Below are 16,586 nucleotides of genomic sequence, written 5' to 3'. Positions count from 1 at the left end.
TACATTCAAAGAATTGAAATATATTTTACTCTTTTTAAAGGCTGGACTGGGCCTGACCTGTCTGTTTGTTCATATCTGTCCCTGTATCTGTCTCTCTGTCACAAAAAAATATAATAATAATAATATAAATAACTAAATAAGGGCTGGGCCAGGAGCGGTGACAGTGCCTCAGAGTTCCTTCCTATCTGCAATCTCATCTTCTACCCAGTTATTCAACTCTTGGGAACCAGACTAAAGCAATAGCCCGGAAAACCCATAAAACTAAAAAAAAAAAGCTTTAAAAGGGATGAGTGAGGTGCAGGAGGGATGTGATGAAGATTCCAGAATTATGACATAAAGAAAAAAATTGAGTGCAACACCCACATTCCGTAATAGGGGTGCAGCTAGGCAAAGCGAGGGTACGAAGCTGGCAAAGGGGCAGCGGGTTGGACCCTGTGTCCCCCGTGCTTGGAGAGGGCCCCATCACTGCCTGTAACCCGAGTGACCACAGCAGGACAGTACACCCAACGCTGCGGTTGTTAGAGTATCTGGACATTATGTTGTTACAGAGGAGAGAAACAAGAGATGCAGGTCTGGAGAGACCAGTCTCCGGGTAGGGTGAGGGGCTGGCAGAGGCTGAGTCTGGGTGGGCAGGGTTCTGGGGCAGGGGCTCAGAACTAGGCATCACTCTTCTAAAGACCTGGCCCCCGGAGTTGCAGTCTCGCCTCCACTCCCCTGCCCACTCCTGAGCCCCCACCCCGCCCTCGCACACCCTTCCCAGCCCATCAGGTATGAGTACAGTCAGCAGTTTCCTTCTGGGGCGCAGGCAGAGCAGGTGGGTACAGGGCTCCGGGTCTGGCCTGCCTCCCAACCGGCGGCGGGAGGTGTTTCCAATAAACCTCCGCGTTTTTAATGAGTTCTTTACAACTGCTAAATGATTAAACCCCAGATTGACAGGAGTAACTGGTAGCCCTGAATCTTGGCAGCAAATGAGAGGAGCAGGGCCCCGCCCTGCCGTCCCCTTCGGCATTCCTATAAATGATGGCAGCAGAGCACAAGTGAGAGCTGGCAGCGCACGGCGACTTGTGCAGGTTAATTAATAAACCAATAAGCACCCGTGTATGGCATGGTTACCTGGGAGACCTTATTTTCTTTTCCTTCGGTTCTGACGCAGATGCGCACGGGGAATAACCTCTATCTAACGTGTACAGCGGAACACAAGAGTCCCGGAGGTCCACCGTTCTGTGGGTGTGGGGGATGGGACCGTCCCAGCAGGGTTCTTGGAGCAGGGAAGAAAATGCTTCAGATGTCTGCAAATTCTTCAGTGTCACTATCTTTAAAAAGTTTTGAATAAATAAGGAATAAAATCTTAAAAATCAATTTTAAAACAACCCCAAATATCAAATGGGACACAGTTCGACTTAAAATTATTTGCTGCTTATCAGAAATTCAAATTTAGCTTGTGCATTCTGTATTTCACCTGGAAACCCTATTCCTATATAAGACCTATTGTATTTGAAAACAGTTTTTCCCCGTGGAGCAGTCTGAACAGTGGTCCCTGCTTCGTCATTGTGACCTTCCGGGGTGCGAAGCGTGGGAGGGTCCCTGCCCTGTGAGCCCGTGGCAGGCAGGGTCAGGTGGTTAAGGGGGACTTTGGAGTCCGGATTTGCGTTCTGACACTGCCCCTTTCTAGCTGGGTGATCTCAGGGAGGTTCCGTAACCTCTGCGAACCTCAGTTTCTCCTTGTGTGAAATGGGCGTGCTGTGCTTCCCAGGAAGCACTTGGCACAGGGCTCAGGATTTAGTAAACCCCAAACACACGGGACTGAGTTTAATTTTGTCACATTTCACTCCTATGGAATCCATACCGAATCCTCTGGTGGTCTTTCCTTTAAAGGGTCAAGATCAGAATGCCTGTGTTGGAAGAAAACGTGACCCAGGGACAATGGCATGGCCCTAAAACGTTGGGACCTTTGGCTCTCAAAGTCAGAGGGGGTTGACTTGAAAGGTGTATGGGGTTCAAAAAGGACTAACCCATCGCACACTCCATGTTATACATTCCTTGTGAGACCCGTGCAGGGACCCTCTCTCCATCCCTTTCCACAGACCTAGGAAGAGACAGCATTCCTGAGCTTGAGACCCAAGTACAAGGCAGTCCTGACTGACCCCCAGGCACATGTCACACTGCGAGCCTCACTGCAGTGCGAGCCGGACCAAGATGTGGGTGGTGGCTCCATTCCACAGCTATTCGAGTCAGGTGACTCTGAACTCCCCATGGCCCTGAGCACTGGTCCCGGTTCAAGGCAGATTCAGAACCCTGCCTCCAGGAGCTGATGCTGTTAGGAGGAGAGGGAAGCCTGGCTGTGATGATGGAAGTCAGGCCGGGAGGCAGCAACTATTGCCTTTTCTTCATTGAGCAACTATTACTTGCCAGGTGCCATTTGCATATGACATGGCATTTAAGGCGGTCCTCGGGACAGCTCTGAGAGGCTGTCGGTGGAAGGGGACCAAGGCTCCAGGGGAGAAGGTCACGCTTCTAGGGAGGGAGGTGGGACTCCAGATTTGACCCGGGAACAAGACCAAATTTGGGTCTAGAAGAAATGGAGGTGTGGAGATGTGGGGCAGGAATTTCATCCCTCTTGAACCCTAAGGGGAAACTCTAACCATTCTACAGGAAAGAAGCCAGAGCTGGACAGTCCTATAAGGTGGACACAAGATACACACAGCAATTTAAATTTAAACAAATGAAAAGAAAATATAATTTAATTTTCCATTCCTCCATCACACTGGCCACACTTCAAGAGTTCAACAGCCACATGCGGTCAGTGGCTGTCATACTGGACAGTGCAGGTGTCTCCCTACCACAGAGGGTTCTCTTGGTCAGTCCTGCTACTGGACTTTCTGCTTCAAACCAGGATGAGTTGCTCACCCTCTCTCCATCCCTTTCCACAGACAACCTCACGTCCCTTGCCGAGACAAGACAAGGACACCTGTAACTGCCTGCAACATTTCTTCAGTCTGGAGCTAAACTTTCCAAGACCTTAAAGAAAATATATCTTGGGCCTCAAATGAAAAATTCAACCTCAAGTAAATATGTATTTAGGTTGCTTAAGTCTAAGGGCAAAATCTAAGTCCTGGGTTCCTATGAGGAAGGTTCTAGAGCCCTAAGAAAAAAATGCAGAGTGGGGAATATATGCCAATAAAGAGCACCAGAATCTTGAAGCTCCCATTGTAGAGCTCTAAGAAAACAATCTATAGCTCTTGAAATAGAGTATATTAGAATTTCAGCCTTTTTAACCTCTTAGTGGGTTGTCTGATGAAATGATCTTACTAATATTTTTTTTGGAGGGGACTGTGGGAACCCAGGATTCACTAGTTCCTAGGCAATTTAACTTCTGTATGGCTAAATCCACACTGTAAAAATGGAAACTGTATGAACCTCTGGGGGTAAATTGCAACATATATCTGTGAAGAAGAGAAATAAAGGTAAAAAAGTATATTGTTAGAATGACATTTGGTAGCCTATAATAGAGAATTCAAATAAGTGACTTAAATAAAGTAAGCTTATTTTCTTCTTATTTAAAAGACATCTAGAGGAAAATAGGGCAGACAGGCACTAACAACCCATCATTGGGAATCCAGGCTCTTTCTGTTTTTCTGCTTTTCATTCTTAGCATGAGACTTCCAGTATTAGGCCTTCTCATGGCCCAAGACAGCTGCTGAAGCTCCAGCCATCATGACTTATTCTAGGCAGAAGAAAGGAGCAAGGAAGGTGCACGGAGAAAAGGAGCCCACTTCTCAGGTGAGTCAGCATGGCTTTTTAAAAGAATTTTATTGATTGATTGATTTTAGAGAGAGTGGGAGGGGTAGAGTGTGCATGTGAGAGAAATATCGATTTGTTCCACTTATGCCTTCATTGGTTGATTCTTATATGTGCCCTGACCAGGGATCAAACCTACAACCTTGATGTATCAGGATGATGCTCTAACCATCAGAGCTCTCCTGCCAGGGCTGAGTCAGCCTGCCTTTGAGGAGCCTACCAAGCAGCCCCAGACTTCATGGGCTATTTCTACCTGCAAGGAATCTAGAAATAAAGTCATTTAGCATGTTACCACTCAGAATAAAAGCAGTGTTCTTTTAGGAAGGAAGAAGAAAGGAAATGAGAGAAGAAAGTGAGGGAAGCAGGAAGGAAAGAAGAAAGAAAGGAAGGAGGGGGAGGAAGGGAGGGAGGGAAGGAGGGAGGGAGGGAAAGAGAAGGGAGGGAAGGAGGGAGGGAGGGAAGGAAAGAGAAGGGAGGGAAGGAGGGAGGGAGGGAAGGAGAGAGGGAGGGAGGGAAAGAAAGAAAGGAGGGAAGGAGGGAGGAAGGAAGAGAGGGAGGGAGGGAGGGATGATACCAACTAAGCACTTTGCAGTTCCAATCACACATGGTACAGTGTAGCTACTTTGCCTCCAGACACAGAGGAGCTGATTAGGAAAGTCAGTCTGCTCTCTGAAATTGCAGTGCCTCCTGAGGCCCGGTTGAACAACAGGGAGCAGTGCAGACTGTGGCAAACTAGAGGATCCAATCCCATTCCAGGAGGCCTCTGCCACTCAGCTCTGGCTGATTGTTGGAGCCAGTCCCATTGGTTCCAGTTTTGTTTGCGTCGTCAAGAAATCTGGATTATGGGGTGTGCTCTCTCAATTTTTAAATGCTGAGTTAACAACTATTTAAAAAATTTGAACAATATGAGTGGCAAATAAATTTGGCATGGTTTTGACCCAGAGGAAGCTATGAGTTTTTAATCTGATTATAGTCAAGAAAATACAATACCCTCATTACATGCAATTATCTAGTGGAATTGTCTCTGTTTTTAAGGAGTAGGGGGCAGTAACTAGACATAATAAAATCCACCCAGGTTGGGAAATGTTTGTGACCTTGGGTGCTTACGATGGGAGCTGGGAGAGGGGCGCAGGGCTGCCATGCAGAACTAGGTGCCCAGGCCCCCTAGAGTAGTGAGCGGGCATCCTGGGCCTCCCATTCAGCCTCCAGTTGTGCTGAGTCTCCCAACCCCCCAGCTGTGCTGAGGCCGGGCCATGTGGAGAGGGGGTAGGGTGGGGGAGTCACACTGCATCATCTCGTGTGTGCCTCCGGGGAAGGCAAAGCCTGATCGAGTCTGAGCCTGCCTGCCTGCAGCCAGGGCCTTTTCCCAGATTCCGGGTGGATTCCGCTGGGATCAAGCCAGGTCTCCAAGTCGGCACCCGAGATCCCAGGGTCCGCATGACACATAGAAGTTGAAGGTCAGCAGGGCTGCCCGTGAAGACAGATGACATGGCGGGGGTTCGAGGCCTCCCCTGGTGCTCTGGCTGTTCACAGGCAAGGCCAGGGCATCAGGCACCACACGGCTGTCTCAGCTCGCCCTTTCACCAGCTAAGCGCCAGTCACAGACATAACCATTGTGTCCTGAGCTCACAGCGTGCTTCCAGCTGACGGCATGAAGGCCTCCACGAGCCTTCGACAGAGGCTCACTATCCCTGACATCTGCGTTCTGGGGAGGGCATTCCAGCTGCCAGTTTAACTCCCTGACTGTGGCATTGACCGAGCTCCCAGGAAGGAATTGACATCTCTCCACCAAGGGTGACCATCAGTCCTGGTTTGCCCGGTACTAAGGGGGTTCCCAGGACACAGGACTTTCTGCTTCAAACCAGGATGAGTTGCTCACCCTCTCTCCATCCCTTTCCACAGACAGCCTCATGTCCCTTGGCAGGACAGGACAAGGACACCTGTAATTGCCTGCAAAGGGTGAGAGAGTGCAGGCATCCTCCCCAGGCGTCTGAAAACAACCCAAGTTCCCAGGAAGGGGCAGAATCATCCCAGCCTGCAGAAAAGCACAGGCGGCCAGGGAAGGGGCAGGCGCCTTGCTCCCAACGATGGAAAACAAAGTCAGTAACATGAGCAAATCTTTCTTCAGAGGTTTAAGAAAAAAAAGGTTATTTTTGTTCAGGACCCAGAGGGTTAAAAACCAGCCTCCACTGTGCTGAATTTTCCTCTTGATCTTGGCACAAAGTACAAGGTATTGTCTAGCGCATGTTTGTTTCAAAACAAAACTAGAGAAGCATGTTGGTGGGTTTGCACGGGCAGAGCGCATGTGCAGAGCCCTCTGGGGGTGGGGTCCCCAGAACCCGAAGCCGGCCTTCCTTTACCCTGCCCTGTGTGGCTTGAGTTTGTTCACCCATTTCTGAGACCTGATCCCTGCAAGGATTGAAAACAGAACTATAATTTCTTAAAACTTAAAATGCTTGGCCCTGGCCAGGTGGCTCAGTGGATAGAGCATCGTCCCAGTGCCCCGAGGTTGCAGGTTTGACCCCGGTCGGGGTGCATACCAACAAATGCACAATTAAATCCAACAAGTAAGTGAAACAATGAGTCGATGTTTCTCTCTCTCTCTCTTTCTCTCCCTCTCAAATCAATGGAAAAATTTAACAAAACAAAACCTTAACATGCTTTGTACTGAATGCTAAGCAGCCATTCACAAGAAAGGGTGCTGAACGGCCAGCATATACTGTTCAACGGAGAGAGCAAGTTGCAGACAGAATATAGTATAGTTGCAATTAAAATAGATCTATATGTTGCAGGTATTTGTCCAAAAATAATAATAATAATTCTGGGGTTATTTGAACACAAGTTTATACCGGGAGAGGGAAAGTTAAGATGTAAACTTGTACTTTTAAACTTCAAAGTTTTTAAAAGTCTGCCATTGGGCTTTATTTGCCCTAAAAAGCCTATACTTTCTGGAGTTCTTTCCTTGTTAAATGGTATTTATGGAATTTTCGACTAACAGAGCAGGTGGGCCTCTTTTTAAGCAAAACCCCCGTGTTCGCAGGTCTCTAAGAACCATAGGGTTCCCTCCCATAGGGCAGGCCCGTCAACCTGGTGCAAAACAGGGCACATTTTATACACCTTTTAAAGAACAAACAAATCCCTCGTGTAATTAATTAGGCCTATAATTACAGACCAATTTTTGAAAACGTAATTTGTAGCTTCCCTATAACGCTCATTTCGAGCCTGACTTCTGATGTGGGCTAAATTATATTGGAACCAATTTTTACGACGTGGAGACTTGGGAGGAACCAGACTTCATCTGTGATTGATTTAAATATATTGTCGTTTCCATAACTGGCAGTTATGGAACCATGTGATACCCCAGGCCCTGGATACAGGGTTCTGTAGTGTTAATTTTATTTCAAGTTCATGGCCACCTACCGGGGTTTGGAGAAACGGTCTACTCCGTTCTGTTTCTTCTTCTTCTTTTTTTTTTTTTTTTTGTATTTTTCTGAAGCTGGAAACGGGGAGAGACAGTCCGACAGACTCCCGCATGCGCGCTACCGGGATCCACCCGGCACGCCCACCAGGGGGTGATGCTCTGCCGCGACCAGAGTCATTCTAGCGCCTGGGGCAGAGGCCAAGGAGCCATCCCCAGTGCCCGGGCTATCTTTGCTCCAATGGAGCCTTGGCTGCTGGAGGGGAAGAGAGAGACAGAGAGGAAGGGGGGGGGGTGGAGAAGCAAATGGGCGCTTCTCCTATGTGCCCTGGCCGGGAATTGAACCCGGGTCCCCCGCATGCCAGGCCGACGCTCTACCGCTGAGCCAACCGGCCAGGGCCCTGTTTCTTCTTTACCATGGGTCCATGTTCATCGTCCTTCTGAGGGTCAACAGTTTTACAGAACAGGCTTCATTCTGTTTATGCCATTAAAAAAAATGAAGAGGAAAATCTCTGAATTTGAGTAGGATCCCTTGCACATGAGTAAAAGAAGTGGGGATTTCTAAAAAGGAGAGCAGTGGGGTTTTGAGGTCTCTGAGTGACAGCTTTCCCAGCACTGCGGGTCTGGCCTCCGTCCCCCGCCCCTTCGCTCCGTAGGAGAAAGCGTGGCCGGCGGCCTTGACGCTCCGTGGGAGTCGGCAGTGTGGGGTTCTCTCTGGGCTGTGTTTGGAGCACCAGGGTGATGCTGGGAGATGCAAACTCTATTTAAGAAGATAAAAAGGGAAGTGCTTTCAGGAAAAGGGCAGTGGGGACAGGGGACCGGTGAGCAGGGCTGTGAAATCATGAATTTTGCCTCCTCCAGCAAGAGGGAGGCTGGGCTGAGTTTTTATTGATACAGGATCTTACATGTAGCAGAGAGCTGAGCCCTCACCTCCCAGCTGCAAGGTGGGAATTCCGACCTGTCGGGGCAAAGGCACCAGTTCCCCAAGTCAAGGGCAGGTGTGCGGGGTGTGGGTGCTTCTGGTGGCACAACCGGCACCCTGCAAGGCTCCGAGGCCCACCTGCCTCTTGTCTTCAAGCGAGCCACCGGGATAGTCCCTTGTCCTTTGGTTCTGAGTAAAGGGTTAGCTGGGGGAGCTTTCTTTATACTCCTCCTGGGGAGGAGTCCCTACCTGTGAGCGCCTCCCAAAAGGGACATCTAAACCAAACCCTCCTGTCTAAATATTTCCTGAGTTTGGACTTTCTCCCTGGAGACAGTTTTATTGTTAAATTGTGTGTATCCTCTTAGAGGGATTACTCATTCCAACCAGTGGGAGGAACCATCCCCAAATACCTTTTGACTCATTTGGGGTGTCTATCGCCTTGCATAAACTTTGAATTACTGCTTTTGTTGAGCAGATTATTATTAGGAAACACCTTTGCACGCCGTCTGTACATGTCATCACATCTCCCCAGCGTCCGAGCCCCACGAGTCTGGAAGAGTGCAGCTCGGGCAGGTTCAGGGAGAAGGTGCCGCCTCTAACCTCTCTCGCTCTCTCGCTCGCTCGCTTGCTGCCACCTGGCCCGGCCACCTGGCCTCAGAGTTCCCAGGTGGGTCTGCTTAAGAGGCAGACAAGTCCGGAAAGCAAGGGCGGGCTCTGCAGCGGTGCAGGACGGCTGCTCCGGTGCGCACCACGGGGACAGGGACGGTGCTAGCCACCCCCAACCTTCCGGCCTCGTGCAGGGCCCCCGTGCACAATGAGAATGCAGAGTTCCCTGTTCGAAAAGCATTAAAAATGTCTTCACGCTTTACTGAAAACTGTCCTTCTCTAAGAATGAAACGAAGACGCTTACCCCAGTCAGGAAAAACAGAACAAAACCAAGAACAACATACTCTCTTTCTAAAAACTCTGCCCCACCATTTCCCCATAGCTAGTTTATTGGGTAGGAGTTCTCAACCCACCAGAATTAGAATCCGGGGAGGCGGGTGGGAATGGTAAAACTCTGACCCTCAGGGCCCCACCTCCAAGAGCGACAGAATCATAATTTGGGGGCTTTTTATTTTATTTTTATTTTTTTTGCTTTCGCTAGCCCTCCAGGTGAATTTAATGTGCAGCTGCAGAACCATCCATTTAAAGCAAGGAGGCTTTAACTCAAGCAGACAATTCAAAATTCAAAATGCCAAAAGGAATAGAGTCACCAGGTAAGTTTCTCTACATCCTGAATCTCCCCTCTCATTTAGGGCATCCCAGGTGGCGGAGAGAGGGAAGAGCCAGTCCCAAATCTACATGGACCCAGCCAAGGGGATTTGGCATTCGAGTGGCCCCCTCTGCTGGCCACGAAAACCCGTTCTCTTCCGGAAAGGACTGACCGTAGGAAGGAGCTTCCCTGTTGGGACCGGACTGGCACTTCTTGGATGCTGGGGTCCACAAAGCAGGCAAATTTCCAAGGTAAACACCAAAAATGTTGGGGGTTTGGTTCAACCTTTTATTTTACCAATGCTGCTATTTCAGTAAAGAGAAGGCATCTCCCAGCAAAAATAAGAAAGGAGAGCAATAGAAATATTTAGGTTTCAGAAAAACCTTATTGCATTTTTCGTATTATTCTCCTTTTGCTTCAGGCCGGTGAGCTATCTCCTGGGACTTGAGCTGGGGAGCACTGGCTGGGGTGAGAACTTTCAATTCAGAAATTACTTGTCCGGTTTCTGTTCGAGAGCCAGCTTCGTGGGCTGTGACCCCGGCGGTGCCCAGGGCCCGGCGCCCAGAAGGACCCTGCACTTCGTCCAATGTTCGGCTGGCGACCTCTTGAGATTCTTAATACTTTTTTATTTTAACTTATTTTGGGGGAATGGGGAAAGAAGCATCCACTTTTTGTTCCACTGAATCATGCAGCCATTGATTGCTTCTCATATGTACCCTAACCGGGGCTTGAACCAGCAACCTCAGGGTGGAACTGGCAACTGGGCGCTTCCTGAGGATGCAATATCCACTGCACCACTGGCCAGGGCACAACATTTTTAATGCTTTTTGAACAGGGAACTCTGCATTCTCCTTTTGCACAGGGCCCGGCGAATGAGGTAGCTGAGCCTGGTTTAAACGGGTACACGTGGTTGAAAACGTAGCTTTTGGTTATTCCATAACTACTGTTTGTGGAGCCGCTGCTGGTACCCGGTGTTGAGGATACAGCGATGACCAAACACACAGAGCCGGTCCTCAGGAAGCACTCTCCCTGGAGCCGGCACACTGCGCATGCTCACAGGGTAGGGGGATGCCAGTCTGGCAACTGCAAGGCTGAAGAGTCTTAAGGTCATAAGAGAGGGTAAAGTGATGGCAGGTGTCAGGGAGCAGAGGCCTGGGGAGGCTTCTGGGAGGAAGTGACATTGAAGCCAGGACCTCGAGGACAGAGCAAATGAAGGAAAAAGCCTAGGCTGGTGGCTGACAGCTTGGGGGCCACAAGAGGAACTGGATTTCATTCAAAGTAGTGAAGGGTCACTGAAAAGGTTTACTCAGGGAGTCACAAGATCAGGGTGACATTTTAGGATGGCTGGGCAAGGGCCAAGTGGAAGCTGGGAGACCAGTTGGGGGCTGGTGAGGGGCGAGGGGGCTGTGGTGGAGGCTGCCCTGGACACAGGGTTCTCAGCTACACTGCTGACATGTGGGGCCAGATAACTCTGTGGGGGTGGCTTTCCTGGCCATCGTAGGATGTTAGCGCACCTGTCCTCTCCCCACCAGATATCAGTAACATCCTCCCCTCTGCGTCCCTTCTTGTATTGTGACAACCAAAATTATCCCCAGACATTGTCAAAGGCTCCCTGGCGGCCAAACACTGGCCCTGGTTAAAAACCACTGGCTTGGGGGATGATGGTGGGAGGCACAGAGAGGAAGAAGGAACTCAGGATCTGTCTTGGAAACTGGGCTAAGGGAACAAAAGCCAATAGATTGGACTGGGATGGGGGTGTGAGGAGAACCAAGGACTCTAGATGACTCACCGTTTTCTGGTTTGAGTAACAATGAATGGGAGCATCATTTTTGCTGAGATTGGGGAGGGGTGCAGGTATGGGGTTTAAACATGACCAGGAATTATGTTTCAACCAAACATCAGCTTCCTTCCTGCCTGATAGAAACCAGTATGGCCTTGTCGGTCAGTGGGGCTGCTGGACCACCCAGCTCTGGCTAACCATGTTCTTTTTATTATTATTATTATTATTTTTTTAATTTTTCTGAAGCTGGAAACGGGGAGGCAGTCAGACAGACTCCCGTATGCGCCCGGCCGGGATCCACCTGGCACGCCCCCCAGGGGGCGACGCTCTGCCCATCCGGGGTGTCGCTCTGTCGCGACCAGAGCCACTCTAGCGCCTGGGGCAGAGGCCAAGGAGCCATCCTCAGCGCCAGGGTCATCTTTTGCTCCAATGGAGCCTCAGCTGTGGGAGGGGAAGATAGAGACAGAGAGGAAGGATAAGGGAAGGGATGGAGAAGCAAATGGGCGCTTCTCCTGTGTGCCCTGGCCGGGAATCGAACCCGGGACTTCCGCACGCCAGGCCGACGCTCTACCACTGCGCCAACCGGCCAGGGCCTAACCATGGTTCTTATACTCCCCCAGGTCCTCAGCGCACACCTGGTGCTGTTGGGTCACCTTGGCAGCCTCCCTCGTCACAGATCCCCTGGAACCCGGTCTCCTGGTTCAAGTTCTGTCTGCACAGTATGTGATGCCAGAAAAGAAGTGAAAAGTGCAATCCAGCATTTGATTTTGCTGCCCAGGGAGAAGAGGGCTGGGTGCACATTGCCCAGATGTTTGGGGAAATGGCTCCGTCTCTAGGTGAGGAAACTCAAATTCAGGATGCTCCTGGCAAATGCACCTGCCAGAACAGCCAGCCCAGGGCTACGGCTTTACTCTGAAGTGACATCAGAGTTGCCAGCTGACACCTCCTTCCCCATATGGCCAAAGAGGCACCACGTTTGTCAGTTCTGCTCGGCCCTCTCTCTGTCCCCTGCCCTCTGGGGACACTTGGCCCTGTGCAGCCCGTGGGTGCTTGGGCCTTCTTGGTCATCTCGGTAGTGGAGAGCCAGGGAGGGGTAAGGCCCTAGGACGCAGCCTGGTGGTCAGCTGGCCCCCAAGGGCGTTCACGCTCTGCTGTGGGTTCATCTCTCTTTGTAGGGTGTCGTTGGCGTGCGTAGGGCATTATTTTTTTGATGTTTAGCAACCATAGATAGGTGTTTGGCGGATATTTTTCTGTGAATCACGGGTCCAGCTTTTGCCCACCTGGGCCCAGTGTTTGTTTACCATTTAGCTTTTTATTCAGAAACATTTATTTGTATGACATTTCCACTCGTTTCTCTGGTTTTAAAGGTTGTTTTTAAAAACAGTAATGGATGCTGAACTTAACGAAAATCCTTTTTGGCATCTATCAAGGTGACGACATAGTTTTCATCGTCGTCACCTTGGACGATGCTAGGAATTGTATCAGCAGATCTCTTCCTACAGAAGCGTTCCCGTGAGTCCGGAGCGACCCCCCCTGGTCACTGGCTGTGCCTTTTGGGATTCAAAGGCCCTTTCTCATTCTTCTCTTACTAACATTTTCTTTTTTTTTTTTTTTTTTTTTTATTTTTATTATTATTATTATTTTGTATTTTTCTGAAACTGGAAACGGGGAGAGACAGTCAGACAGACTCCCGCATGCGCCTGACTGGGATCCACCCGGCACACCCACCAGGGGGTGATGCTCTGCCGCGACCAGAGCCACTCTAGCGCCTGGGGCAGAGGCCAAGGAGCCATCCCCAGTGCCCGGGCCACCTTTACTCCAATGGAGCCTCTGCTGCGGGAGGGGAAGAGAGAGACAGAGAGGAAGGAGAGGGGGAGGGGTGGAGAAGCAGATGGGCGCTTCTCCTGTGTGCCCTGGCCGGGAATCGAACCTGGGACCTCTGCACGCCAGGCCGACACTCTACCACTGAGCCAAACGGCCAGGGCCACTAACATTTTCTTGGCTGTGAAAAAATTAAGGTGAAAAATCTATCATTGTGTTTCATCTTCTGGTAAGTAATTTGAAAATATTTTTATGCAAAAAAAAAAAAAAAAAAAAAAGGACCGTGCTATATATTGTACTTTTTTTCTGATTCAAGTGCCGACACGCATCCAGACATAAGATAGCACCTGACCTGACCTCATCCTGTTTCTCTGGTTGTTTCTTCAGAGGGGATCCCCCTTTCTCCTGGGGCTCTTCCAGGGCAGGCTGACCCCAGGGTTCTGTCCTAAGACATCTCTTCTCATTCTGCCCAGCCCCCAATGGCTTCCACTCTGAGCAGCCCGCATGTCCAGCCGCACCTCCTCTCTGAGCTGCCAGCCTGTCCCCCACTCACCCTGCCTCTCCAGGGGAAGCCAGTGACCCCAGTCCAAGGCCTCAGACCCTGTCAAGGGACAGACTGTCCAGGCCAGGCCAGTGAGCCCCCACAGGCCGGCATTGAAAAGTGCACCCCAAAGGTGATTTCTCTGTGTTCCCTTGAACAGATGCAATCAGTTCACAGAGGGAAACCAGGTTTTGTTTAGTCTTTTCCTGGCCCAGAACTCCTGGTATTTAATAAACCCTGGAGCCAGCCGGAAAATGACTGGCTTTTCTGGGCCCCAGGCTGCCCTGCTGGCTCCCTCTCTGCAGGTGGGAGCTTGACCTGTCTGCTGCCCACTGGGGGGCGGGATTTTTCTGCCCAGCCCCACCCCCTGATGCCACCACCTTTTCCACCAGATGAAGAGAAACACGGCTTCTGAAGGGTCCTTCTCCTCCAGCCCCAGCTCTGTGGGTCAGCTTCTCTAGTTTAAAGGACTGAACCTGCTCCAGACCTGCCCCAGAGGAGCTTGGGGTGAACTCTGAGCTCTGGTTAGCCCATGTCATGGGTCAGCCAGGTCACAGTTGGGGTCCTGTTGCCCCAGGGAGATTTTACTGCCTGAGAAGTAGCAGTAGAGACAGCGGGTCTCTTAAGATGATCTTAAGAGATGATTGGACAGATGAGGGAGGAATTTTAGGGACAGTCTGTCCCTCAGAGTCACAACAGTCCCGCAGAGACCTCGGCTCCTCCGCAGCCCGCAGCTTGCCGGACCGTGGACTACGAGGGTGCAGCCTGGGGTGCAGAGCCCTGGGGTGCAGAGCTGGACCAGACGCTGTGGGCACCCCAGCAGGCGGCCGTCTCATTCCTACTCAGATCCAGTGTTACCGTGGGAATGGGCTGCAAATGGACCGTTTCCCTTTGGAGTAGCCCCCATCCCTCTGAAAAGGAATCTTCCAAGAGCTGAAGTACCAGCTGAGTGAGTCTGGGTGGTGGAGAGGATGCTCACAGGGGCTGACAGGGCGTGTGGGTTAAAGGGACCGCTGACTGAATTCTTCCTTTCTAGCAGCCTATTGCAGCACAGAGAGGGCCATAAAGGAACATGGTTTAACAAAAAGCATTGGTTTTTAAAATTATTATACACTAAGAAAATGTTCCCCCCCCTCAAAAAAAATACAAAGAAGAAAATAAAAATCACCCCAAGGTCACCGAGACACAGCACTGTTCCGTGTTGGGGTGACGGATCTCTCCGTGCCTATCTGAGGGCGGGCGCATGACCGTAAGGAGCCCTTGCGCCCGCTCATCTGACCTGGTTTATCTGCCCTGAGCGCAGTTCCAGGCACGTTTTAAGCACCTCAGCAGTCTGTTGTATGGCTCATGAAGGCACTCCCATATGATGTCTGTTGATGTTAAATGAATGAATGAACAAGTGGAAAAGCAAATGGATGAATACATGGAGGAAGGGAGGGAAGAAAGAAACCCCATTAGGACATTCAGTAATTTAAAAAAAAGAAAAAATAAGTTAAAAAAAATAAATATATACTAGTAAAACAACCCTTCTCAGCACTCCACACGCCCCCACCACCAGTGTTCACTGGGCAGGAGTAGAAGCAGCCATATTATAATAGGACCCCCCCCCCCATGTCCCCATGTCCTGGTGTCTTCTGATTGGTCCAGAAATGAGCACAAAATCCACGCTGAGCCAATCAGAGTCCTTCTGATTGGAAAAGGCTCAATGGTAAGGTGTAAACCTTGGAAGTCATTGATGGTGCTATTTTCTCCCAAAGGGGCCCTGAGAAGCCCAGGAAGCCAGTCTTTCTGAAAGAAGAGAATGAGGCAGACGTGCAGAGAGGAAAGGCACGGGAGCCTCACTGCCCTTGCAGCCCCTTCCTAGAGGCCCCCGGTTTCTGAAGCTGCTTCAGGTTGGTTCCTATCACTCAAGACCAAGAGGCCTGGAAACACAGCTGTAGTTCATATTCATCTAGGAGCTGTGTGGGCACCACGTGCCGGGCACCGGGGAGGTCCAGGCTGGCCTCTGATGTTTATGTGCCAGTTCTATACGGACCTCCTGCCTCATGGCCCTGTGGTCCGGACTTGGGGTACACAGAGCTCTTCAGGCACGTTATCTCTTGATCTTTAAGACAACCCTGTGACTTTCCACAGCCCTCTCCTGACGCATCTGTGTGCCAGATTCTGTGCCAAATTCCAGGATCAGGCAGAGTCGCTACGTGCTGATTCACCAATCGCTGGCTGGGCCCAGGTTGCACCACGAGGAGCAGATGCGCCTGGTTTTTCATCGGCTTTGAGGACCCCTCCCAGACCCACCTCACTAATCAGCTGCGGAGGTCACGCCTTTCACCACTCCCCGGGGATTACAGTCGGAGCTGCCTGTCTACCCCTGTTCCAGCACCTCTGGGTTCCCACGACCCAGGTCCTAACCGCCAGCCCGCGGAACTGAATTTGGAACGCCTATTCTGAGCTGCAAGTCACACGCTAAACATCAGCCCAGACGGTTATACTGTCCAGCCGGGCAGACACAGTCTGGCTCTTAAATACACGAGACAGTGGTTGTCCTTGGTCCGTGAAAGCAGTGGCGGTCCCAGGGGCCTAGCTGGGAAGGTTGGCTGCACCAGGAGATCTATGAGACCAGCTAAGCCTCTTGTCCATCTGTGCTCACAGTCCTCCCCCACAAGGTGTCACTGTCAACCTCTGCTCCCAGGGAGCTTGCCAGCGCTGGGGGTGACAGGAAACAAACACGCAGGACAGTTTTACATTTCTCTGATAAGGCCTCTGAAGACAGCAAAGGAATGTGGGAGAAAAGCGGCTGTGAGGACAGCGGTCAGGGAAGGCTTCCTGGAGGCAATCATTTAGATGGTGAGATCTAAACAACAAGGAGACAGGCATGTGGCCATCTGGGAGAAAAGCACTCCAGGCGGAGGGGAATGCAAGTGCAAAGGCCCTGGGGTTGTGTGTGTGGGGGGGCGGGGTAGCCGAGGCCTGTACTCGTCTGTGTGACTGGGCTGCTGGTCTCCGGAGACCAGGAAGGAAGATGATGCCGCACACAGACTGATGCAAAGCTTG

The sequence above is a fragment of the Saccopteryx bilineata genome, chromosome 6 (genome assembly GCF_036850765.1).
Source record: "Saccopteryx bilineata isolate mSacBil1 chromosome 6, mSacBil1_pri_phased_curated, whole genome shotgun sequence".
NCBI classification, from domain to species: domain Eukaryota; kingdom Metazoa; phylum Chordata; class Mammalia; order Chiroptera; family Emballonuridae; genus Saccopteryx; species Saccopteryx bilineata.
Note: the sequence above shows the minus strand (reverse complement) of the source record.